The sequence below is a fragment of the Topomyia yanbarensis genome, chromosome 2 (assembly GCF_030247195.1).
Source record: "Topomyia yanbarensis strain Yona2022 chromosome 2, ASM3024719v1, whole genome shotgun sequence".
NCBI classification, from domain to species: domain Eukaryota; kingdom Metazoa; phylum Arthropoda; class Insecta; order Diptera; family Culicidae; genus Topomyia; species Topomyia yanbarensis.
In genome coordinates this window covers 428,790,262-428,816,522 of record NC_080671.1, presented here as the reverse complement: position 1 = coordinate 428,816,522, position 26,261 = coordinate 428,790,262, and the positions used below count along the sequence as shown (strand labels likewise).

Here is a 26,261-nt window from a genome sequence, read left to right as displayed (position 1 = left end):
TCCCTTACGGCGGAACACGGTTTGATTAGCAAATGCGTGTAAAGTTTCGTGAGACGGGTTTTTAGATATTATTCCACTGATTTCAATTTAGCGTTTTCTACATCTTGTAAAGGTGCAATAGTATAGAATCTTGAATATTCATTTTTGTAACAAGAGAAAATTTGAACTTGTAAATTAATTAATCAAATTCAATTCGCGGATGCACTATAACCTTTTTTGCAACAGATAACATATTTGTAGGATTTTTAGTGTCTTATTTTTAGGCCTTAGTTTTGGAACTGTTTCCACTTTTCATAATTAGATTCAGTTTCCAGCGACCGTCTCAAGTCATCCGAATTAATACATTTATGCAATAATTTTTAAGCCCCTCCCGAAACAAAATCGCTACGGGCCTGGGATGCACACAACACAATCCATAGTTAGTCAGATTTCTCAATACCAATGCTGATATCAATGAAGGAGTTTTCATTTTTAACAATTTAGGCCTGATGAAAAGTACTTAATTTTGAAAAAAAAACTTCAATTAGTTGAATAAATTAATTCAAAATGAAAAAAATCCAAATTCCGGGCAAATCACAAAATTTTATCACTGTGCTACACTCTGCACTCAAATCTCAATTTCTAAACAATAATGTCCGTACTTAAACCTTCATAATCTCTGCTTAGCATTTGCCAATAACCAGCGGTAACCGACATAGAAATAAACAAAACAAAATTATTGCGCGATCGGCTGAATTTTCCACACGTAAAGGGTGTATTCGTATAGAATGGCACACACTTTAATCATCAAACTTTCTTCAACTCCAGCTTCCCAAAATATCCAAAAATATATTTTCGATGTAATCATCATAATATCCCAACCATCTACTTAGCAGTGAAGTTCCGTAGGATTTGTTGGGATCTTTTTGCACAGAATTCATGCTGTTCGCCTCGTAACGATTCGCTTCCAGCGTAGTACTAGGACGCGAGAACAAGCCAACGCAGAGCTGAGCCGTTTTGTTTTCGTATAAATAGCAAAGTCGCTGCTAAAGATACTTATTCTTGTATAACTCAACGTTTTCTGTTCCAGAAATGACATTGAGAGCACTAATTTCATCACATCCGCAAATCGCCTGCCGGATCAGAAGTTTCTTGGCAAATTTTGTAATTTTCTACTTTTAAACATTATTTAGAGCATTTTTTATGAAAGTCTACCTTAACGTGTCATCATCTACCACGATGCAACGTGATTTGGTGAGCAACTGCTGTCAACGTTCCGAGCACAGATTTTTGCGGTGATTTAACCTGTAATCCAAAATTGTCTTCCTTTCGACAATCAGACGCTTGTTAAAAGGCACAATAACACGCGACTTTGTGATAATAGTAATTCCGGACTTCGCAGCTATCCAAAGATGCCAGAAGTTTCCAAGTTTTTATTACCATTGTACAAAGTTTGCTGGTGGGAGGTTTTATGTTGCGACTCTATGAGCTGCTATGAATATTTACAGATGTAAATAATACAATTTGAACTAGTTTCATCCAAATTTTCAATTACTTACTCGCCCGCAAAAAAAATCGATTTTTGACACATTCGACTGAGTTATTTTTTACGAATACACCCTGTACCCTCGCTTCTCGCTGTATAAATATACCACCCATTGCCGCTGGAAACGGACCGACACCAACAACATAAACACCGAACGCCGAACATCGAATGGCTAAGTTGTCATAAAACTAGCCGTTGAGGCCATTGGATGAACCGCAAGTATCGGACGCCGGCTGGCGATCGTTCACCGACGTTCGGCAGTCCGGTTCGATCTCTTCATCCGTCATAAACTCGGTGTATTCGGTTAAAATTATGACTCGCCCGGTTTGATTTTCCGTCTGCATGCCGATGAAAATATTTTCAGTCAGTGTGTGTGTGTTTTTTTTTGCTAAAAGAAGAAGAAATGTTTGACGCTATTTTTGAAAAGTCACTCTGAAAAATAACAACATCAACCGCCGACAGCGTGCAAGTGCCAACGGTGACCGAGCGGCAGTAGGCCACGAAATCTGGAATCTATCGAATTGTTACATCAACTTGTTGTTGATTGTTTGTTCGTAGGAAAATAAAACATTGCGGTGGTGATGTGTGCAGTGCGAGGCAAACAACAACAATTGAATGAATAGTAAAGAAAAATGCGTCTCACGAACGCCACCTTGCTGATGCTGGTCAATTCCATTCAACGGCAACTGCATGAGTTAGACGTACAAGGTTGTTGATTAGTTGTATTGCTTTTAGCTAACACTACACGATATGGTCCTTTTGAGGAAATGAAAATATGTTTTGAAAAAATGGAGTCTAAAGCATTGAAACAAATTGACTTGAATCTGGTACATCTTTTAATATGGAGCTGCATCCTTTTTCTTCATTTTTTTGGCTGATTAGTTTTTTTACAAGTTGATTACCAAAATCGTTAATCGTTTCGTTAATCGCAGCAATGTTTGATAAGTGAAAACAATTTAAGAGAAGAGACGACAACAGGCTTCTTACTCTTCTTATTTTTTTCTGCTAGGCCCTGCCGGAAATCTAAAGACAACCAAAAAGGCGTTGGTTATTATTTAAAGGCTCGCCTAGAATGAAACATAATCTACCTGCCGAACATGTCAGCTGCTACCTATCGTGCAAAATAAACAAACATAGTCGTATAGTCGATTTAGTTTTGTTCAAAAATTATTTGCAAAATAACTCTGCTAAATTTGACCAAGAAGTAAACCCGTTGGTCTCCGGTCCCATGAGTTAAAGGGTCGATATCTAATCCAGATAGTGTCGATCGTAGCGGAAATAGGCCGACGAAAAATAACTAGAACAAGAAATTTTTTGCCCATGATGCTATCTGAAAGGTGGAAACATTTTCTGCACATGTGAGATTGTCAATATTTTTCAACAGAATATGAAAGGAGAAAGATAGAAAGTAAAACATGTTGTGTCAAGCTTTGTTTAGATTTTTTAATATTGATTCATAGCTGCGATTGGAATATTTAATGTAATAAGCAAAAAACCAGTATTAAAATAACGGCAAATGTTCACACCTTAACCAATTTATGGTTTTCGCAGCCGTCAATTCCAAATAACTAACCAAATGTGAACATTTGAATTGGGTCACTCTCGATAAAATTTAACAATTCGAGAAAAAATATCTTGCGACCTGTCAAATTTTCACTACAAGTAAAAAAAATCGCCAATGGAAAATTCAGTTCACCGACCCATCGCTTTTTATTTCGACCTCGTTTCGTACACCATTGAATTCCACTTTGAAATCATTACCGTTCAGATTTCCCTGTTATTGTGCCCTATGGTTGGTACCTACCATGTATTTTGTCTTGTCAGAGTTTATAGTCAATTCGATTCTAGCAACTCTTTCACTGCTCGGTGACCGACACCAATGCACTATGGTCCCAAAGCTGTATTTAGGAAGACAAAACTGTTTGCGCCAAAACCGTTGGTTTTAGATATATAGTATCATCGGCAAACTTTCTTAGAACTTTCTTGCCGATTTTTTTATATTAGTTGAATTAGGGTGGTCCTTGTGGTTAGGGTGTTCAAAGCATCAACTTCTTAGATATGTAAAATTCAGCTACATAATGTTCTACAAAGTTATAAATCAATCAAATTGAAGCAACTTTTCTTAAGAAACTATGTGGCTATCTCTAATGGTTCATGTGCTATGATTTTTGCAATATTTAAGGTAGGGTGGCTCTTTAAAATTGGTTTTCTATTAATATCTTTTTATGTGTTAATTTCTCGTTAATACTTAGGTTTTTAGAACTTTTATAAATACACATTTTTGCCGAAGCAATGAAGTTTCTATCTCTTTTGTTTGCATAGTTACAGGCGATTTTCAAAACTAAAAAGGTTTTTTTCAAAGCTATATATCTTCCAATATTGCAAATGGATTTTCAATCTTTTAATTTCATTTGAAAGATCGAAACTTTTGTAGTTTTTGGTGAAAAAACTGCGGGAGCGTTATTTCTGTAAAATAAATAATTAATTTTTGAAAATGGTGTATTTTTCAACAAAACGTTCATAACTTTTCAAATAGACGAGATAATAACTTTGTTACTTCAGCAAAAATCTTCGCCATGCAAAGTTCTAAAAGTGCTGCAAACAAAGTATTTACGATAAATCAATGTATGAAGTGACAAATGAAAAATGGTGATTTTAAGAGGTCACGTTTTCATCGCTCAATCTCTTATGGTAAAATCAACTGAGAAATAGTCATTGAGTGTGATAATACCGAATGTCATGGCAATTCTATTGGATTTGTAAACGTTTTTGAAAGAACAATCTACCGTACATCTAAATAGTACAGTGGATTTACAGTAGTGTTAGCTGCAAACTATAAATTCTAAATCGGCCAACAAAAGTTATCTATGCTCACTTAAGTAAGTTCTTTTTGTATTGGACTAGTGCTCAAAACGAGTGCTAGAAAGAAAATGTTTTAGTTCACGTCTTGTTATCTTAAAATAAAATCTTGAAACGAGGTTGTTATTCATAGCAGCGGAAATTATTGTATGGTTTTCCAAAATTTATGCAATGTTTGAAAGTATAAATTAATTATCGAGTATAATGACGGCGGTGGGTAAGTTAAGAAAAGATTCTCAATTTTTTGTTACTTCAAAACAAATAAAAGTAAAAGGTCTGAAAATCGCTAACCGCGAACTGGTAAAATAACTCATAAAGCATAATTCCCTAGCATCTATATAATGCATGATGACGGTACTTGCTTTATTGGCCCCGTAATAGATAACTTTTATTTAGAGTTTACTATAGTACGCTATTAACACTATTGTGAATTCACGCTAACATGTAGTTGTACGGTAAAATGTTGTGTTTTCAAACTGTCACATATTCAATAGATTTTCATTATAACACACATTGACTATTTCTCAGTTGATTTTACCATAAGAGATTGAGCGATGAAAACGTGACCTCTTAAAATCACTATTTCTCATTGGTCACTTCATACATTGATTTATCGTAAATAGTTTGTTTGCAGCACTTTTAGAACTTTGTATGGCGAATATTTTTGCTGAAGTAATAAACTTATTATCTCGTCTATTTGAAAAGTTATGTACGATTTTTGTTGAAAAATACACCATTTTCAAAAATTAATTATTTATTTTACAAAAACTACAAAAGTTTCGATCTTTCAAATGAAATTAAAAGATTGAAAATCCATTTGCAATGTTGGAAGATATATAGCTTTGAAAAAAACCATTTTTGTTTTGAAAATCGCCTGTAACTATGCAAACAAAAGAGATAGAAACTTCATTGCTTCGGCAAAAATGTGTATTTACAAAATTTCTAAAAACCTCTAGAACAAAGTATTAGCGAGAAATCAACACATAAAATGATATTAATAGAAAACCAATTTTTAAAGAACCACCCCACCTTAAATATTGCAAAAATCATAGCACATGAACCATTAGAGATAGCCACATAGTTTCTTAAGAAAAGCTGCTTCAATTTGATTGATTTATAACTTTGTAGAACATTATGTAGCTGAATTTTACATATCTAAGAAGTTGATACTTTGAACACGCTAACCACAAGGACCACCCTAATTCAACTAATACAAAAAAATCGGCAAGAAAGTTCTAAGAAAGTTTGCCGAAGATACTATATATCTAAAACCAACGGTTTTGGCGCAAACAGTTTTGTCTTCCTAAATACAGCTTTGGGACCATAGTGCAATGATGTCAACGTCTTCCGAAAAACCAAACAACATGTGAAATGACGTGATACTAGATACCACAAATTCCTCATGAGTTGATTCATTTAATGTCAAAAACGAATCGAAGATCTCTCCGGTTATTGTAATACTTTATTCCAGTTTTGTATGAAAGCCCAGTTCAATTATTATGTATCACAGTTCGTTTCGTTTAACTGAGTTGCACGCTGCCTTGCAATTCACAAACAGATGATGAGTACGCAAGTAGTTTTTTTTCGAAATTTATGTAGAATTCCTGCACGGTAAACATCTGGTCCTTTGTTGAAGGACTATCCCGGAAACCCGCCTTCGAATTCGCAAATAAAAGATTCATCCAGCAGTCGCAGTCTGCTAAACAGAACATGGGAGAGGAATACCTTATAGGCAGTGTAGAGAATGGTCCCTCTTTCTAATGGGTTATATGAATCCGAAGGTATTTTTTCATTCACTCAGACCATCTAAATTGCGCAATGGATTGCTCCGCACTGTTGACTTTAAAAAAATTACCCGAGAATGTATGATCTGTCAATCTGTCAATGTCTCTTCCCGGTCGTTGTAAAACTAACTTGTAAAACCAAGTTTCTTGTGTCGAAGAAACTTTTTTCGACCTGCCCTCAGTTAACCATATCGTTCGTTGTTCGTCAAAAAGGGGTTGTGTTTTATGGAAACTCGAGATTTCTAGTTCTTTTTCCGAGATTTTAAAAAAAAAAGTAGTTTATCAATTCGCCCAGTGTTTGGTTACAGCTTACATATCGGAGAGCTCAATATGAAACTGCTTTGATGGGAGCGCAATATTGAAGTTTCGACCCAAACTGTCCTTCTTGAAGGTCAGTTTCGCTTAAATACTTAGGATGTATGTTCTTGCAAGAATGTATATTGTTGAGCGCATTTTTTTGTCGAAAATTCCAGTAACAATGGCTTGTCACATTGAAAATGAACCTAGAATTATGGGATCAAGAGAAAAACGGCACGCATTTGGTAAAAATGAAAAAAAACTTGGCATCAATTATATTTTGTTGTAAAGCTACAGTTTCTTCAAAAAAATTGCTGAATGGAACCTAACGCTTTATTCGATTACATCAAATTATTTCGAAATTCAGTAGCTAGAGCGGCGCTGTTGTCAACTTATTAATAAAGCTACATACAAATATAATATATTATCTTCTGAAGATGCAAACTTTGTAGGTTGAATATATTTCATGGTGGAGTGCTTTTTTGAAAATATGATGTTCACACTAGTTTTTATCCAAAGCTTGCATGTTTTAATCTGTGTATTATTATTCAGCATATTTCTACGTTAGATCCTGGAAGTTATTCACAATGATATGAAAACAGCTTAGAAAAAAATTGCAAAAGAAAAAAACTTTGTTTTTAAATTAAAAGATCCGCCTTCCTTTAGCCTAGAACTACCTTAAATTATGTGGTAGACATTCGCATCACTGCCGGCTATGAGTGAAAAACCCATCTCTGCCACAGTCGGGTACCCTTGGGTGGGTGGGAGCGGACGGGGGAGGGTGTTCAAAGCTCCCTCCAAACAAAATTATTGGATTGAAGAAAAAATATTGTTGCTAATTCAAATGAATATCACAATAATAGTTTTCTTATCAATTCTCAACGTATTGATTGTATTGAGCATCATGGGGACTTTTGGACAATTGTAGGAATGGGATCTTCTAACTGATCTCGTAGTCGTAATCCCATAGTGGTCTGATCATTGATCAATTTAAATACCTGCATGAGAGGACTCCAACATAAACTGATCCCAGAGTTAGGTAACTAATAATCATAACCCTAAAATTAAATCATCCAAGTGCTCACTTTGAAGGGATGTACCGAAATATGAAATGGGGATAATTTTTCGCATGGGAAGCGAAGTTGGAATAGGTGCTTATGAAACATAGAAGTTCGCACCAGAAAAATGCATAAATTTGACCATTTGCTGAAAATGTTTTTTTTTAAGTTGAGGCGAAAAATTAGTATGATTAATAAGGAAATAACACTTGGAAAGTAGAAGCAACACTGTGACAAATGGCGTTTTTCGTTTGTCTCTAGCAGATCAGAATCGATTATTTTGAGCATTTGTTTTTTGCTGTATTATCAATGATATGAATAGCTAAAATAAATGCTCGAAAACTGTAATTTAGTCAGGATCACACCATATAGATACCGTCAACGTTGAAGATTTAGTACCTTCGAAAAACATTTCAACGTAAACAGCATATCTTTTGATAAAATAATGTTGGCGTTAATTTTTATTAGAAGAAGTTTTGGAGAATTTTCTCTACAAACGAAATTAGTTCGTTAGTTCAATTCCCGGTCCATGTGTTGATGGGCCGATATCTTGGGTCCAGATGGTGGAGTTACCTCTCGGTTTTTGGTGATAACAATAAGGTAAGGTAAGGTATGAGTTTCTGAGGTCTAAAATCAAAAGTTATTATGAAGAAAACTTACTATAAGAAAATTTCTTAAATGTCGTTTTATTGCTCCATACACTATATACATGTATGAAACCTTCAACAAAGTTGTTTGTTGACATTCTCAACAAGTTTGTTTAAGACACGAAGTCTCTTACTGTTTTTCTCCATAATTGCTTGTAGGAGAATTAATTACTAAAATTATTATATCAGAATACGCGCTGTTTTATTTTGGAAATCTTTTAAACCTTCAAAGAGGACGGCTTCAGAATGATATCATTTTAACAGCAAAAACAGTTTTCTAACATTTATTCCATAATATACACTTTCAATATTCTTTTACTTTTAAGATATATCATACAAGAAAGTAAACTGTGGAAGTGCGAAATCTGTTCGATATCGATGCTTTTTGCTTATAGATTATTTTATCAAAGTTACATCAAATTCTAGCATTTTTGAAAAATCATCGGTTTCCACTAAAACCCCCACCAAACCGAATTTCTGGCTACGCCACTGTCTGCATGCATGTTCGAGGTACCGCTAACAATAGTTCCTTATCGAAGACTTTAGTCTTCCAGTTCATCTCGTCAGATCTCGCCCGCCGTATTGGCGTAGGCCAATGCTGTAATGAATTTTCTGATGATTGCTGTGGGTGCACTCCTCACTAACACTCCAGCTCATGTTTATGATTAGCGACGAATTTTAAAACGTTAAATAGATGCATAGTTACATAGATGAATAGAGTCTATAGTCTACAGTGAAAAGGCGAGAGTCAAGAGTTCTGATTCGAGAGTCTGACGGCGCTGGTTGTTGGGAGGTGAGTGTGACCGCTTTTCACCCGGGTCCGGGTTTAATTCCAGCCGAGGTCGTTGGAATTTTCTGACACAAAAAATTTCGCTGATCGTGTATGTCTCCTTTTGGAAGTGAAGTATGTTAAACCGTTTGTTTCGATCCATGTGTTGATGGGCCGATATCTAGGGCCCAAATGATGAATTCGGTCTCTCTGGTGTTGGTGATATGGCCCACGGATAATAACTATGCGTTGGGACGATGATTTTGGTGGATTGCACACTGACTTCATCATGTTTGACGGCGGATTATCTAATATAAGTTAAGTTTTTGGTTTTTTAAACTCTGGGTAGCCGGCTACCGAGAGTATCCTATGTTTTCTAATCCTAATTCAGTACGTATTGACCAGTGATCATCGATACTAAAGTCGTATTGGGGCTGATCTCTGATCAACTATTCATTTTTATGGTAATGATTTCTCGACTGGAGCCGTTTGCACCCTTGCAGAAGGCTGATAGTACTCAGTCATTGCCGGTCTAAGGACCAAATGTCATCAAGAGTCCAAGATTCCCAAGAGCCCCAAGAGCCCCAAAAGCTTCAAGAGCCCAAAGAGCCCTAAGCGTCCCAACAGTCCCAACAGTCCCGACAGTCCCAACAGTCCCAAGAGTCCGAAGAGTTTGAATAGTCTGAATAGTCTGAAGAGTCTGGAGAGCCTGAATAGTCTTAAGAGTCTGAAGAGTATGAAAAGTCTTTTTTTTTACAATGGAGAAGACCTTTACGTCCTAGCCCAGTACACGTGCTATTGGTAGGGTCCAATCTACCGCACGGGGTGCACTGGGGGCGTGTCGGGCTCGAATGGTGACGCTGCCATTAATACCGACTAAACTCCATTGGGCTCCGCCATCGATCCTCCCAGGAACTACCTCTCGGTATTACTTCTGGGGGGATGGCTGTACTTACTGTACTCATTCACTCTCACTCACGCGTTCATACGTCCTGTATGAGGCTTACTTAGGTGCTCTCTATCGCACCTTGATTCACTCTCAAACACTCCCACATGAGGCTGACTTTTGTGCTCACCTTTTTCGTTCCTTGCGAGGCTGACTTGTGTACTCACCCTATCACCTGATTCACTCTCGATCGTGCCACTCTATTGTACCTCTGTCACTCCCCCTGGCATCCCATGTGGGACATTTTTCTTAGGCCCCACTTCTGACATACCATGCGAGGCTGACTTGTGTGCTCACCTTTTTCATTCCTTGCTAGGCTGACTTTTGTGCTAGCCTCTACCATACCATGTGAGGCTGACTTTTGTGCTCACCCTTAACATGCCGTGTGAGACTGACTTGGATGCTCACCCTTTCACTCCTCTGCCACGCCATGAGGCATCGATAGCTAAGCCCCAACATACTACGCTACGACCCTTCCGTCTTGGCATGACGCAGTCCACTTATACGCCTATACACTCACTCTTCTGTCTTGCTTCGGGGTGGCTGGGTTTACCCCTTACGCGGTTGCCAGTCGCTGCGCCAAACCTGCCTCGACATGAACAGACCATTCACTCCCTTTTTTTGCTCTTGGCCTTTTTCGCTCCAGCTAACCAATCACTAGTTAGCCGTGCCCGTCGTCTGTTGCTCGGTTCGCCAGATTACCTGTAGCCTACTGGCAATCTGGATGGTAGCAGCCGAGACTGCGTTCCACTTCTCCACCGATTGACACATCCGCTGAATAAGGGTATCAGGGGTTGTGTCCCAGCCACAGACGTCAAGCATTGCTCTTCTTTCGACGTCGAACCGATGACATACGAACAGTATGTGTTCGGCAGTTTCGTCTACACCTGGGCAGTCCGGGCAGACTGGGACCTCCGCGTGCCCGAACCTGTGGAGGTACTGTCGGAAACAACCATGGCCTGACAGGAATTGTGTCAGGTGGAAGTGAACTTCCCCATGGGGTCTTCCCACCCAGCTCGATATGCTAGGTATCAGCCGGTGGGTCCACCTACCTTTCGAGGAGTTGTCCCACTCACGCTGCCATCTGGCGACCGAGCTCACCCTGGTGCGCTCGCGGGCTCCCCTATTTCCACGTAGCTCAAAGCACTCCTCATCTTCCCGAATGACCAGCCCGACTGGCATCATGCTCGCTATCACGCAAGATGCATCGTGTGATACCGTGCGGTAGGCAGATATCACTCTGAGGCACATCACGCGGTAGGTGCTCTCCAGTTTCTGGAGGTAACTGGTTACCTTCAGTGCTCTTGACCATGACGGGCCGCCGTACCTGAGGATAGATACGGCAACGCCTGCCAGTAACCTACGTCTACTGGCGCACACCTTAGAGCTGTTGGACATCATTCTCGATAGAGCCGCAACAGCAGTCGACGCTCTCTTGCATGTATAGTCGACATGGCTGCCGAAGGTCAGCTTGTCGTCTATAATGACTCCAAGAGACTTCAGACTTCGCTGTGAAGTGATCGCGACTTCTCCCACATGGATAACTGCATGTTGTGCCGACTTGCGGTTGTTGACGATAACTACCTCCGTCTTATGATGAGCGAGCTCCAGGCCTCTCGCGCTCATCCATTCCTCCACCGTGCTAATCGCGTGTTCTGCGGTTAGTTCTACCTCAGGAATTGACTCCCCGTAGACCTCCAAGGTTACGTCGTCAGCAAAGCCGACGATCTTGACCCCAGGAGGGAACTTCAGTCTCAGAACCCCGTCATACATGAGGTTCCATAGCACCGGGCCTAGGATCGAGCCCTGCGGGAATCGGAACCCTTTTCTGACCGGCATCGGTCTCGTATAGCAGTACGCGGTTTTGAAAGTAACTTTCCAGGATCCGGTACAGACCCACCGGTAGGCTAAGCCGGTGTAACGAGAGTGCGATGGCATCCCAGCTTGCGCTGTTGAATGCGTTCTTCACGTCAAGTGTCACTAACGCACAGTATCGAATACCTCGCCTTTTCCGTTGGATCGCTATCTCGGTAGTATTTATCACTGAGTTGAGAGCGTCCACTGTGGACTTACCCTTCCGAAAGCCAAACTGGTTGCTTGACATCCTGTTGAGGATGATCCTCTCAAGCAGTTTGCCAGTCGTGTCGATCAGACAGATTGGTCTGTACGCCGATGGGTCGCCTGGCGGCTTCCCGGGCTTCGGCAACAGCACCAATTTCTGCCTTTTCCATCTATCGGGGAAACGGCACTCGTCAAGGCATCTCTGCATAGCTAGCCTGAACATGTTCGGGTTCGCTATGATCGCTGCCTTGAGAGCGTTGTTTGGAACTCCATCCGGCCCTGGAGCTTTGTTCATTGCTAGGGATTTAGCCACTGCGAGTAGTTCTTCATTCGTCACTGGAGCCACCATTTCGGCCGTGCCTGCACTGTCTCGTAGTGCAGGTGGCCAGGGGCTTGTGGCTCGAGACGGGAAGAGTACTTCGATAATCGTTACCAACCGGTCCGGAGACCGTTCTGGGGGTGAGGAGCCCCCTTTGGTCTTGGCCATCACAATCCTGTAGGCGTCACCCCATGGATTCGCGTTAGCACTCTCACACAGGTTGTCGAAACACGCTCTCTTGCTGCTTTTAATGGCCTTGTTAAGGGCCAATTTCGCTGCTCGAAACACTTCACGGCGGTTCTCTCTTGCATCCTCGGTGCGAGCTCTATGCATCCTACGTCTAGCTCTGAGGCAGGCTGACCGTAGAGCTGCAATCTCGGCACTCCACCAGTATACCGGGCATCTGCCGTTTCTTGGCAGTGTTTTTCTCGGCATAGTGGCGTCGCACGCGCGTGATAGAACAGCTACCAGCGCATCCCCGCTTAAACTGTCGGTGTTGGCCTCCAGTCCCAGGGCCGCGGTGAAAGCTTCGCTGTCGAAGTGATTGGACTTCCACCCGCGTACCTGACAGGGATCTCCCGCCCTCGGATGCTGCACACCATAGTTGATCCTAAAGCGGATTGCTAAATGATCGCTATGGGTGTAGCCTTCGTCTACCCTCCATTCCATGCCTGGAGCCAGACTCGCTATTAGCTAGCACAGTATCGAGTTTCGCAAGCGCCTCCATTAGCGCTTGACCCCTGCTATTTGTACAACGGCTGCCCCACTCCACTGCCCAAGCATTAAAGTCTCCCGCTATGACTACCGGTTTCCGGCCCACTAGGTCCGACGAGAGCCTGTCGATCATCTGGTTGAACTGTTCTATTGGCCACCTTGGTGGAGCGTAGCAGCTGCAATAGAACACACCATTGATCTTGGCAATCGCAACACCCTCGGCGGAGGAGTGTGTTACCTCTTGAACCGGGAACCGTCCCGTTGTACAGATTGCCACCATTCCAGACCCGTCCGATACCCAATTGCCGTTGCCGGCAGGGATGCGGTACGGGTCTGATAAGAGGGCGACATCTGTCCTCGACTCCGAGACCGACTGCCACAGCAGCTGTTGGGCTGCTGCACAATGGTTAAGATTTAGCTGTGTGACGTTCACGGCTTCTTCTTATTTGCCTCACCGAAGGGACACGAAGGTCCGCCCATAGCATGTTTATGGACTTGCTTCTTAGCGGTGCAGATAAGGCACTTGTACGCCTTAGTGCAGCCCAGCTCCTTATGCCCCTCCTCGCCGCAGCGACGACATAGTTTGCTCCTGTCTATGTTCTTGCACTCGTAGGCTTTGTGGCTGGACTCGAGGCACCGATAGCACCTATCCACTGAAGGCGGCTGGGTATGCTAATAGGGCATACCAACCAGCCGATCTTCAGCTTCCCTTTCTCGGTTACCTTTTTGGCATCCGCCTTCAGTAGCCTGAGGTAGGCTACTTGGGTGCCAGAGGGTCCATCTCTAAATCGCACAGAGGCCCGCTCGATTGTGACGTCGCATTGTTCCTTAACGGCTGCGACGACATCTTCTGCGGTCGTGAATTCGTCCAGATGCTTGCACTGGAGAGTCATTTCCGCCCCTAGCGACCTGACTTGGGCGCCTTCACCAAGAACCTCTTGGGCCAAGGCCTTGTATACCGCACTAGATTGTGCGCCTCGCTTCAGCACCAGAAGCATTTCTCCCGTGTTGGTGCGTCTCACGCTACGCACATCTTGCCCAAGGGCCGAAAGGCTTTCGGCCGCATTCATCGACTTTAGGACGTCGGCGTATTTGTCCTTGTCGGTTTTTAACCACAAGGCCTCACCTCTGTCCTTGGCCTTCTTCGAGGGTCGCGGTACCTCCGGTGTCGGTGCCGGCTTCTTCCTGGTGGCCAGCGTCCAGGGGTTAACGCCCCCCTGCCCTGGTCGCGCCGGGTTGCTGGTACCAACGCTCTGCTCAGCGAGGTCACTCTCGCCCTCGCTTACCTCGGCCAGACGGCGTTTGGCCTTAACGGTTACACGCCGTGTGGTGTCGGTTTTTGCACCCTCGCTTGGCGACTTCCTAGGGCGCTTCGCGTTCGACGCCGTCTTACGATTGACCTTGCCCTTGCCTTTTCCCTTCGAGGGGAACTCGGCCGCCGTTTCGAGCGACGTGCTCCATAGAAGGTGAACGCCACTGTCTGAGTGCCTGTATCGACCTTCTCTCTTCCCTCCCTCTTGGAGGCCACTGTCTGGGTTTCTCTCTCGGACTTCTCCCGACATTCCACCCTCTTGGCATAAGCCTGCTGTTTCTGTCTTGCGACACGAACAGTTTTCCGGAGCTCCAGGAGACTCTGCTTTAACTCCTTGCTTATGTTTTGCTTTGCGCTTGTGAACTCGATTATTGAATCGAGCTGCTCCACCACTTTGCGCATCGCGGATAGTGGCCCGTCCAGTGCGTTGGTAGGGCTATTTCCTACCACTACTGGGGGGTCACTGGTGCTATCAGTTGCAGCACTCGTCGCTCCACTACTCTCCCCACGGGGGGGAGACCTCGCCAAACCACCTCTAGCAAAGGGGTTTGGCACCTCCGTTTGTTTGTTTTTGTTTTTAGTTGACTCCATGTTTGATCCCACGAGTAGCGCGATAATAAATGTCCGCCACGCCAGAGCTCCGCATTAACGTGGTAAGGGACGCTTACTGTGGGGTTTGCCAGGTACCCCACAGGCTCCGTTAACGATCGAGCATCTTTTTCACCCCCTCGATCACTCATCCCTCGGCACGGGTCGCTTCACGCCTTGGAATTGGGGTTATGATCTATCTTGCTTTACGTGGTGACCTCGGCCCAGATCATCACAACCATCCTCCTTTACCAGGGCTTGGGACCTGTAGCTCTGGTTCTCAATAGTTCCATGTACGTATATTATTACAGACATGCCACTATTGAGATCCGTCATTCGCTAGCGGAGTTGAGTATGAAAAGTCTGAAGAGTTCGAAGAGTCGGAAGAGCCTAAATTGTCTAAATAGTCTGAATAATCTGAATAGTCTGGAGAATCTGAGAGGTCTGAAGAATCTGAACAGTCTGAAGAGTCTGAAAAGTCGGAAGCGTGCGAAGAGTTCGAAAAGTCCGAAGAGTCCAACGGGTTCGAAGAGTCCAAGAGTTCAAGAGTCTGAAGAGTCCAGATTAAGTCCGGATTTTTGTGTTTTGGATTATCCTCGTCAGTAGCCAACAGCTGACTGGGTCACTAGCTCAATCCAATCAGAACTTCTGGTCTAATCGGGACATCAGTCCCAACCAGCTGTTTCTACCGTACACGCAAGTTTTAGCTCATTTTATGGATTGAGTGTTTAGCTAACGGCCCAGTCAGCTGTTAGCTACTGACGAGGAAAATCCGAAACCACTAAAAACCCATACTTAATTTTACGTAGGTATGTGCACCTGTTGCACAAAATCGGGGGTTTACCCCAATTTAGCTTAAAAAGTCAAGAGTCGAGAGTTGGGAGTCTATAGGCTTAAGTCTAAGTGGTGAGAGGCAAGAGTCAATCGTCGATAACCACCGTCCGTACCTCCTAAATCCTCAGAACAACTTTTCTGAAGAAAGTAGGTTTACAAACAAGTACGAGGCAAGTGGAAGTACTTGAAGAATTTTACAGGGTTTGAAAAAACTTGTCCATGTTTGTCAAATTTATCAAAGTTAGTCGAAAAAGCAGACTCCCTTATCTTCTTCTTCTTCTGAGTAGAAGATATAAATAGCTCCTCTATAGTTATCAACTAAGCAAGTAATGAGGGCACGAGTAGACATGTATAGATCCTCTAATAATAATAAATAAACCATGAGATAGTATTTATCATCAAATCAATTTGGTAATATGTTGGTGCAAGTAATTTAAATTATTTATTCCGAGTGAATGGCATAATTTTAAATTCCACCTGCTCACCTGATAGCAATAAATTACGGGGATGAAAAATAAAACAGCTTCGTTTGGTGACCAGCTATGCATGCGTGCCTGACCCACATCCGAATTTCACTCATCACTTTTGGGTAAATTTAACAAGCCCATAATTCATATTAAGATAAATTTATAGCTCTCAATTTCAAGCCTGCGGTCGATCTTTTATTTCGGTCCTTTCATGAGCCGGCGAGTAGCAGCTTGCGAAAGAATCCAAAAAAATGTACCGCAAACCGAATCTGCCGGCAGCCATCTTGCATTATTAATTGCTTTATTAACCGCAAAACTTAAAATTGGCACGAGGTCTTTGCAGCACAGCAAGGGCAAGCTTCGGAGTGTGCGGGGTACGGTGATGCTGCTGTGGTTGAAATATACCGAAATTTAATTATTAGGGTGATTTGCCTGTTTTAAACTAAGCATTTTAATAATTACTTTACAATCAAAGAATTGTATTTAAATCGGTTTCATTATAAATGCTTCATTCTTAAAAGTAGGTTTTGTTTGAGCAGATACTAACTCTGTATGAAACAATAGATTGTTTCAAGGGGAGAAATTGAGCTAATTAATATATTTAACAAAGACCACATACGCTGATCTAGCTAACGTGGTCAAAGTACAGGGTGACAATAGGGATATGGCAAACTTGAACCTACCCCCTATGTGATTGACATCAAAGTCGTTAACATTGTTCCGCAGAAGGAATAATGGTTTTCACGAACAAACGCTGCCTTCAACTTGTCAGCCAGCAAGCAGACGAAATCCTGCCTGGCGACGATAATTGAAAAATTGTGCAGCTTGCAAAAATTACAAAAAAATGCTTTGTCTGCCGTTTTCCTTTGAACTGGAAATTAATATTTATCTCTTTATCGAAAGTCGATACTCCATCAAAGGTTCGGCATTTTTACGATTCGTGTGAATGAAATTCATTTAATGTGCATTGTCTATGTATCATCGTTTCTCCGAATAATTAAATTGAATGCTGGTGTAGACGGCTGAATAAAGCACGGGATATATCGTAATTAAACTTTTGTGGTAGAGGCTTCCGAAACATTCAAAATTCCTCTCGCCATTTTTTGCCACGATGCATAGTAAATTCAATTTAAATCACTGTTGTCGAATATACTGATTTGCCTGCTTCACATCCTAATTCCGCACACCAGCAGGAACACCACCCAGATGCTGCAACACAACACTCATTAAATTTTTTTTTACCACGGACAACATCCGCATGTGGCCCAGTTAGTGGAAGGTGCACCACCAACCAACCAACCGTGGTTTCATTTCATTACCTTTATATTAGTATAGATTACAATGTGTTCATTTTTTCGCCAACAAGCAAGTTAAAATGAGTTAACTGTAACTTCTTTCGCTTCTACTCTCTATTGCTCGGAAAAAAATAAGACGACTCCGCCTTTGCGTTCCTTTTATTTTATTAGCCCGCACTAACCGTTGGCACCCAATAAGCGGTTGGGTAGAATTTATGATAATGGTTTGAACACACTTCTGCGACCCATTGGAATCCGAATTGCTTATGCTCGAAATGAAAATTCATTGAATGGTTTTGGTTAATGCTAATGGGAAAAAACGGATACGCTTCGCGAAACCGGAATCGTCTGGGGCGTCTCCGGGAAATAAAATGTGCAGCCAGCCGCCATGATGCTTCACAAAATCAATTTCGTTTATCCAAACTGTTCAATGTTAATCGAACGGCAGACACTTGCAGAAAAAGTTTTCCACAGACAACATCGACGGAGGAGAAGAAAAAACCTCCCGGCTGATGGTAGTAGAAAAACAGTAAGTTTCCGCTTGCCACTACCGGGTGCAACTTTGCGCCGGAAATTGAAAACTTTAACTCTTGTTAAGCAGTTTCATTCCAATCCTGGAATCGTCAAGGGGGTACACATACCGGATAACAACCCAGTCCCGAGGTGAATTGCAAAAATAAAAAAAAAACCTTGTAGTCAAACAGAAGGTGAAAAGAACATTTTGCATGTCAGGCTGGCTGCCTCGGCGGGGCTTGAGCAGCAATCAGGCTAAAAGTCGCAACAAAAAAAAATTGTAAAGCATCATCAAAATCGAGCCATTCGGAGAAGTCAGTTGAGGGTGAACAAAATGGTAAAAGTCATTTCCAAACCGAGCGTGAAAGTTTTCCTCTCTCCCGATTCAACGAAAGTTATGCGTCGTCGTGTAGTTTGCCGGTTGATTTCGTTTTTTTTTTGCAATGGGAGATCTTGTTATTTGGGAAAGTTTTGTCGTATGTACTCTTCCTGGTGGGAAGTCATTTGACAATACTTTGTCGGGGGTTGCATGCTTGATGGGAACAAGTATTGAATATAGCATAATAAGAGCAAATGTTTGTTGAGTATTTCATTCTATAATTAATTTATAATAACAAAAATATGTATCGTTTAATATTACTTAGTTCTTCTACTATTCCAGCAACCATGCTTTTCCATCGCTGGTATATTGAAGATGACGCATGGTTGTTGGTGCCGACAAAACCCATAACCTTATTTTCTACGGTATCCACTGACATTTATATGGACAACATTAATATATCGGTACAGATGCACGATGTGCTATGACAAACTTTCCGAAATTTAACTCAAAGCACATTAAAAACCTGCCCAGCTATTTTTTAGGATCCGGTATGTCCCATAAAACCTTAGACGATCGCACAGCTGCTGAGATCAACTTCTAGACAGCAGCCAGCTCTTATTCTAATCTCAGCTACTTCAGTGTCTCTAGCGGCTTCCTAAGAATGACTCCAATTGTCGAAAGCAACGCAGGAATAATTCTCGGAAGCTCCTCCAACCTACACTTATCCAGCAACTCTACAGCCAGTGGGCGATATTTGACAATTTTGCCGCCAATTGTGGTCCAGTCGAACCGATTATGGTAACTCGTACGTAGCATATCGAGCAGCATAAACTGCTCGATATACTCCATGTCGGTTGGCAATTTCCACAAAGTATTATCGCAGGCGCTCACCTCCGCTACGCATGGTGCCCAGATGTCGAATATACCTTGCCTCCCTTATCCCGCGGCAATGTGAACCTGTCCAGTGCCAACTGAAGATGGCGCATTCCTGCTTGCCTAAGCAGCGTCGTCTATTTTTTCTCAAGATCTACCAGATCCCTGCGGCTCGATTTTATGATGCCAAAACTGTAAGTCAACTCAGGGATGGAAATCGTTTTATTTTTGTGTTTAGAATTCATCTCATCAGTAACTAGCACCATCTGGGTGTCTAGTTAGACGATGTATGTAGACTTTAGCAGGAATCTTAACTTTTTGTAAAGATCAAATTACTTAGCCCTATAATATGTTCAGGAAAGTTATTCTGCTTTGCAAGTAGGGTTCGCAGTACCGACCCATTTTGGCGAGCACCGGTACTGCGGTACTAAAGCCCCCAGTACCGGTAAAGTATCAGCACCCGCAAATTTTTTTAGAGATTCGAGAAAGGCTTCAAAGTCAAATTGAATGCTCAAACTGATGTCTCATTGCAGCAACAGGTATTTTTAGAATGCTAGAACTTTCCTTTATTTCGAAATCTGGGCCACTTTGAATTCAATAACTGCTAGACGGTGCGACTTTCGTCGACTTCAACAGATTGTAAATGTAAGAAACCCCATCATAACCTTTTTTTTGTATTTTTCTATGTTTTTAACGACATTCATTTAGCTAGGGACAGGAAAATGCAGTATATTTTTCAACATTAAGAGCCATAGTACTCAAGGGAGAGCAAAGGGGTTTACTGGCGACTTAACCTTTGTCTGATACCGCAGGAGTCGGGAACTTTTGGCATTAGAAATGCGAATTACCTGACTCTACGGCATATCCGAACGAGCGTAAAGTAACTTGTTACTTCATGCTGTCGGAACATCAACAGTAAATCGAAGCGAGAATGTAAATCCATGTACGTTGGTCGCATTTTCTCTCGGCATTATCGCCTTGCCGAAAATTGGTTTTGGCTTTTGTGCATACCAAGGCTCCCAATTTCCTGTAAACTATGGAGTTTTGCTGACTTTTCCGATCACCAAAAATTACGAATCGCTCCATTGGAAGCAGTTTACCAGCTCTAAAATTGTAAACTACTAAATCACAGTATATTACATTACTTAAAAAATAAAGAAACCTTTCCGAAGACATCAAAGTGCCATAACCAATAGTTTTGTCGCAAATATCAACATCCGGTTTTTTTTGAATCCGTTCCACTGTCCGCCGGTGCGGTGTCGTGTTGTGATGGCGGTTAGCAAATCGCTATTACCCACGCTTCGATGCTGTAGAGTCTTAGGAAGCCACTTTATCAATGCACTAAAATAAAAGTTTTGAAGAATCTCCCAATTTACATGGACCGGATCGCCTTTACCGGACCGGACCTGTCGGACACTTTTTAATTGGACGCTTTTTGTTGTATCTCCACTAGCGGGGGAGGTCCATTTGAAGTTTAGTGTCGAATTCGTAATTCTGATGCCGAATGTATTTGGCATGCCTGGGGCGTCGGGATCCGGTATCGAAGGGATTTTCTCTGTTTTGGCGTCGGCTTTTTTGGGGCTTGGGCGCCTTTTAGATCTGGAGTGTACTTGGGTTTGGAATTGCAGCTATTGATCTTTTTTTTTCTTTTGTCTCGGCGGGTGTGCCATTGTGAGTGTTGTGATATCGGGGAAAGGTTGGAACCGCTCTTCGGAGGTTCTCTTGGTTCCAGATGAGCGATTTCCCGAGGAAAGATTCTCTCCGATGTGGCACCAGGGTTCGACGTTTCATGCATTTTTGGTTTATTTGGGGTGGAGTACGCATTAGATTTCTTGTGATTTCTCTTGGGTGGGTATACTCTGACTTTGATCGTTTTTCGATGCCGTTTACTCAGCACTATAGGGTGTATGTACCATGTGTGGATGTAGAGGTCGACGGCGTCATAACCAAGACGAGTTTGACATGCGAGGACGTGCTGAAGTATGGGGCTGGCTGTTTTAAAAACCCCCTACTAAAGCCGGTGAAAATATTAGACTGCAAGAAATTGCACACGCTCGCTGGAGATAAAGAATCCTATATACCATCAGCCTCGCTTCGGGTGACTTTCGCCTGATCGTCTCTTCAAAATTACGTCCTTCTGGATAGGGTTCGCCTGTTTGTACCGCGGGTAATGAACTGCAGCAACTGCACACAGTTGGCCCACACATCCACCTATTGTGGCAATAAAAACCATGTGTCAAGTGCGGTGGAAAGCATGAGGATGACTCTTGTGACCAAGACACTGAAAAGTGTATTTACTGGAGGGGCCCTTCGCATACTCTTAAATTATTCCCTGCGTACAAACAGCGCGGGGATAAAATTAAAATGTGATGCCTTCGCCTTATGTGAAACTTGGTTAACACCCGAAATAGATATCAACTTCCACGACTCTAATATAATCCGTCTGGATCGAGAAAACCTCTACGGAGGAGTACTTTTGGGGATCAAAAAGTGCTATTCTTTCAATCGTATTAACCTCCCTTCGACACCAGGTATTGAAGTTGTCGCTTGTCAAATAAGGATCAAAATCAAAGACCTTAGCATTGCTTTCATCTACATTCCCCTTAGAGCGTGGGTAGGGAACCGAACGCTTTCTAATATCACGGAATTCCTACCGGCACCGCGGCTAGTTCTAGGAGACTTTAACTCGCACGGTACGGTATGGGGTTGTCTTCACGATGATAATAGATCAACAATAATCCAAGATCTTTGCGACACGGACCGGGTGCTGGGGAGGTTGTCACGCGGCCCTACCAGCGTATTATTGCCACCGAGTGCAATATCTAATCGAAGAACTCAAGGACTTTGTAAAATACAATGTAATGACTTCTTTTTTTCTAGGCGAATGACCCTCAGTGGTTAAAGCCTTAATAAACATAATAATAATAATAATAACAATCGTTGCGACAATTTCAACATGACCATCTTAAACACGGGGGAAATGACGCGGATTCCCACACCACCAGCACGCGCAAGCGCGTTGGATTTATCTCTATGCTCAACTTTGCTACAGTTTGATTGCACGTGGAAAGTGTTCCCTGATCCCCACGGTAGCGACCATTTGCCTATCGTAATTTCAATTGCTAACGGTTCAAGACCATGAGAAACAATCAATGTCTCATATGACTTCACACGGAACATTGATTGGAAGAGTTGCGCAACCGCGATATCCGCTAAAATCGAATCCATTCCAGAGCTTGCTCCGGAGGAAGAGTACACGTTGTTGGCTGGCTTGATTCTTGACAGTGCGAATCAAGCTCAGACTAAACCAGCGCCCGGCGCGAGCACCCACGGACGATCTACCACCCCTTAGTGGGACAAAGAGTGCTCAGAACTGTACGCGGAAAAGTCCACTGCATATAAAGCCTTTCGGGACGACGGGTTACCCGATAGCTATCGACAGTACGCGTCGCTAGGAAAGCGAATGAAGTGTTTGATGAAAGCCAAGAAACTCAGTTATTGGCGCCGGTTCGTCGACGGGTTAACGAGGGAAACATCTATGAGCACTCTTTGGGGTACGGCTCGACGTATGCGTAACCGAAACAGTATCAACGAGAACGTGGAATATTCAAACCGCTGGATATTCGTCTTCGCCAAGAAGATTTGTGCGGACTCTGTCCCGGTACAGAAAACATACCACACCGCGTCTCCTCACGATACCGCGAACGAAACACCGTTTTAGATGGTGGAGTTCTCACTTGACCTCTTATCGTGCAACAATAACGCCCCGGGGTTAGACAGAATCAAATTCAACTTCTTCAATCTGCCTGATTCTGCGAAAAGGCGTTTGCTGAATTTACTTAACAAGTTCCTTGAGGGTAACATTGTTCCTTATGACTGGAGGCAAGTGAAGGTCATCGCCATCGCAAAACCGGGAAGCCTCCGACCACAACTCGTACCGACCGATTGCAATGCTTTCCTGTATCAGGAAGTTGTTCGAGAAAATGATCTTGTTTCGCCTCGACAATTGGGTTGAAGCAAAAGGCTTACTGTCAGACACACAATTTGGCTTCCGCTAAGGCACAGGGATGGCCTATGCTAGCAAAGAGCTGATGGCATCAGTTTTTCTGGATATTAAGGGGGCTTTTGACTCAGTGTCCATCAATGTTCTTTCAGAGAGCTACATGAGTCTTCCCCAGGGCTCATGTCTAAGTCCCCAACTCTACATTTTTTATGTGAATGACATTGACGATTGTCTTGTCAATTCATGCACGCTAAGGCAACTTGCAGATGACGGGGTAGTCTCTGTTAGAGGGCCCAAAACTGCCGATTTACAAGGACCATTACAAGATACTTTGGACAATTTGTCTGCTTGGGCTCTGCAGCTGGGTATCGAGTTCTCCACGGAGAATACTGAAAACTGGTCGTCTTTTCCAGGAAGCGTGAGCCGGCGCAATACCAGCTTCTACTCATGGGTGTAACGATCAATCAGGTCTTCACATTTAAATATCTCGGGGTCTGGTTCGACTCTAAAGGTACCTGGGGATGTTACATTAGGTATCTGAAACAGAAATGCCAACAAAGGATCAATTTTCTCCGAACAATAACTGGAACATGGTGGGGTGCCCACCCAGGAGACCTGATCAGGTTATACCGAACAACGATATTGTCGGTGATGGAGTACGGGTGTTTCTGTTTCCGTTCCGCTGCGAACATACACTTCATAAAACTGGAGAGAATCCAGTATCGTTGCTTGCGCATTGCCTTGGGTTGCACGCACTCGACCCATACGATGAGTCTCGAAGTGCTGGCGGGCGTTCTTCCGCTAAAAAATCGATTTTGGGAGCTCTCATATCGATTGCTCATCCGATGCGACATTCTGAACCCGTTGGTGATTGAAAACTTCGAGAAGCTCGTCGAGCTTAATTCTCAAACCCGATTTATGGCCTTGTACTTCGATTACATGGCACAGAGCATTAATCCTTCTTCATATACTCCCAACCGTGTTCGTTTCCTAAATATTTCTGAATCTACTGTATTCTTCGACACATCCATGAAGGAAGAGATTCGTGGAATCCCGGACCATATACGCCAGCAAGTGATCCCTAATATATTTTATAATAAATTTCGAGAAGTCGACTGTGACAAAATGTTCAACACTGACGGATCAAATCTCGATGGGTCCACTGGCTCCGGTATCTTCAATAATACTATCACCGCTTCATTCAATCTCAATGATCTCGCTTCAGTTTACGTCGCAGAATTAGCTGCTATTCAGTACACCCTTGGGATCATCGACACTCTGCCCACAGATCACTACTTCATCATCTCGGACAGCCTCAGCTCTATCGATGCCCTTCGTGCGATGACGCCCAAAAAACAATTCCCGTATTTTATGGGGAAGATACCGGAGTCCTTGTATACGTTATCTGAAAAATCTTACCAGCTAACCTTTGTTTGGGTCCCCTCCCATTGCTCTATCTTGGGGAATGAAAAGTCCGACTCTTTAGCAAAGGTGGGCACATTAGAAGGTGACATCTATGAAAGACCAATTTGCTTCAACGAATTTTTCAGCATCTGTCGTCAGAGGACACTCAACAGTTGGCAAACCTCGTGGAGCAATGGGGAACTTGGACGATGGTTACATTCCATTATCCCGAAGGTATAAACGAAGCCATGGTTCAGGGGGATGGATGTGGGTCGGGACTTCATTCGTGTAATGTTCCGGCTCATGTCTAACCACTACACGTTGGATGCGCATTTGCGGCGTATTGGCCTTACAGAGAGTAGTCTGTGCGCTTGTGACGAGGGTTATCACGACATCGACCACGTTGTCCGGGTTTGTGCTGAGTATTGTGACGTCAGTTGTTGTTGTTGTTGTTTATTACCTTCACCAACAGGCCCCTTGGCCCCAATGGTGGTTGATTAAACTAATTACATTTTATTATTGACAACATTTTCACTTTTATCGCATTCCGCGTCCTGTTGAAGTCAAAGGCCGTCGCCACACTGTTAAAAATTCGTTGGAGTCCGGTAACAGCGCTCTGGCAACCATAGTTGGTTCTCCTGAACGGAACTCGCAGAAGGGAGTTATTGCGTAGAGCTCGAACGCGGGCTTGAAGATCCAGACGTCCGAGGATTGTAGGGCAATCCACTCTGGCAGAGAGTAAGTCCGAGACGAACAGGGCTCGAGAGCAGTCCCTCCGAATGCTGAGTTTATCGAGGTGTATAAGCTGGCAACGGTTTTCATAGCTCGGCAGCTGAAATCTGTTTCGCCATGGGAGATGACGAAGGGCGAAGCGTATGAACCTGCGTTGGACAGCCTCGATTCTGTCAATCCCGTTCTGGTAGTACGGATTCCAAACAGCTGAACAATATTCTAACGTTGAGCGGACCAACGCGCAGTAAAGCGATTTAAGACAATATACGTCCCTGAAGTTTTTCGCTATTCGGAAGATGAACCCAAGCTGTCGTGATGCCTTATCCACGATGTATGACGTATGTGGTTTGAATGTTAATGCCGAATCCATGATTACTCCGAGATCTTTGATGTGAGAGTGCCATGGAATGCTCGAGCCGAAGAAATGGTAGTTAAACTGAGTCGGTTGGCGTTTCCGCGTGAACGTAACGATTGAGCATTTGCTCGGGTTTAAAACCATTCTGTTTAGATCACACCACGTACTAAAGCTGTTCAGTTCCCTCTGAAGAAGCTCGGCATCGGTTTTATCGCGTATTTGTTGAAAAAATTTCATGTCGTCGGCGAAAGAAAGGCGGGGTCCTTGTAATGTGAAATTGACGTCATTAAAGTAGAGGAGGAATATTACTGGACCGAGATGGCTTCCTTGTGGTATGCCGGATGTAGCGAAGAATGGTGCAGATAGACAGTCCTTAATGCTGATTTGGAGTTGCCTTCCATCGAGGTAGGAACGAAACCAGCGCAGAAGTTGTCCATGAATGCCGAGTTTGTCCAACTTCGCTATTGCGATATCATGGTTGATTTTGTCGAAGGCCGCAGATAGATCCATATAAATAGCATCGGTTTGCAATCCGTCAGCGAATCCATCCATTACATATGTTGTGAACGAGAGCAGGTTTGTCG

At 42.9% G+C, this 26,261-nt stretch overlaps 1 protein-coding gene across 8 annotated transcripts in view; it reads left to right on the top strand.

Moving 5' to 3' along the window:
• The window catches only part of LOC131685359 (low-density lipoprotein receptor), a 993,025-nt gene that overhangs the window by 946,349 nt on the left and 20,415 nt on the right, over positions 1–26,261 (top strand). The gene's annotated exons all lie outside the window — the stretch shown is intronic.